Here is a 1790-nt window from a genome sequence, read left to right as displayed (position 1 = left end):
CCGGGGAATGGTTGTAACATATGCCTTGATATTGGTTATGTGAATATGTGAATATTGTAGATAGTTTACTTTCTTTCAAAACTTAGCTATAGTTTAGATTTCTTTTGTATGTGTGCTATGACTCCTAAGTTTGATGACTCGGTCTCAACCGAATGCTAGCTTAGCCGAGTTTGACCCTGAGATTGAAAGAACCTTGTTACACACTCGGCAAGCTAGACGGCGGTTGGATTATACGGCTAGTACTTCGGACTCTCTTGAGGAACATACCGAATCACTAGATGGTACCGAGAGTGACTTGGAATCCGCTACTTCCTATTCTTCTATTGGTACTACTAATACATCTTTGCATCCTACAGGTGACCCATACATGGCAGAGCCACGACGGATCACTTTGCATGAGCAAGGAGTTCCAGATATCATACTTCAACCTTTGCAAGCAAGGTATCCCAACCTTGATCCAAACTTTGAGTTGAAGAGTAGCTTGATAAATCTACTTCCTAAGTATCATGGGTTGCTGGGTCAAGACCCCATCCGACATCTAAGAGATTTTCAAGTTGCTTGTTCTACGGCTCGAAGGCATGGAGCCGATGAGTTGGCTATTAAGGTTTTTGCCTTCCCTTTCTCTCTTGAAGGGCAAGCAAAGATGTGATTTTATTCACAACCGGATGAGATTGTGACCAATTGGAATTTCTTGAGAAGAGAGTTTCTAGATAAATATTTCCCACCGGAGAAGACCGACTACATCTGGAAGGAGATTTCAGGTATAATGCAAAAGGACCAAGAGAGTTTGTATGAGTATTGGACTCGATTCAAGAGGCTATTGGAATCTTGTCCACACCATAGATTGAATACTCACTTGCTCATTAGTTACCTCACCGGAGGTCTTTGTGCGGAAGATAGAAGATTGCTCATCGCTTCTAGTGGCGGTTCTCTTTCAAAGAACATGACAGAAGGAGAAGCTTGGAAATTGATAAATGATGTTGCCGAGGCTACACAACATGTAAGGGTGAGAAGTAATCCTCTCAAGGGTGTGGTAGAACCATCCCCTTCCGAAGCAAGCTTAACCAAGGTGCTTGGGGACATGACCATTATCCTCACGCAAATACAAAAAGATAAAAAAGAATACTACTCCATCCAAGCCATCCAAGCCCCACCTCAAGTTGCTCAACTTGAAGACCCTCCTAGAATTTGTGGTTTGTGCTCTAGCACCACACATTACACTGATCAATGCCATCAAATTCAAGAGGAGCATACCCTTGTCATGGCCAATGTGAATTATAACAACCGTCCGCCCTATCCTTCTCAAAGCCAAAACAACTACTCTCATGGTAGTAATCAAAATCAAGGGTGGAGGTATAATGCACAAGGGAGCAATCAAAACTAAAGATGGAACAACTCTTCTTCTCATTACAACAACAACCAATCTTTATCTCAATACCACCACAACAACAACAACCAAGCTAACCAAAATCACCACAACCAAAACCAAAACAAATACACCAAGTACCAAGCACCACACCATAGACAACAATCCAACTAATCCTCTTCATCTTCCATCAATCAAGTTGATGAGCTTAGAGCCGCTGTGGATAAGCGGGACGAGGGCTATAAGGCTCAATTCGAGGCCATGAGTGCTCAATTGGCCAATATCACCGATATGATTTCGAAGATGTCCATGTCCTCCTCCAACAACACCAACCAATCCTCAAGCTCTTCTAGTCTTCCTTCCCAACCCCAACTAAACTCCAAGAGCAGTCTCAACGCCATCACTCTACGGTCAGGGACTACAT

Source organism: Arachis hypogaea, chromosome 20, assembly GCF_003086295.3.
Source record: "Arachis hypogaea cultivar Tifrunner chromosome 20, arahy.Tifrunner.gnm2.J5K5, whole genome shotgun sequence".
NCBI classification, from domain to species: Eukaryota; Viridiplantae; Streptophyta; class Magnoliopsida; order Fabales; family Fabaceae; genus Arachis; species Arachis hypogaea.
The sequence above is the reverse complement of the archived record's forward strand: the minus strand, read 5'-3'. Positions refer to the sequence as shown.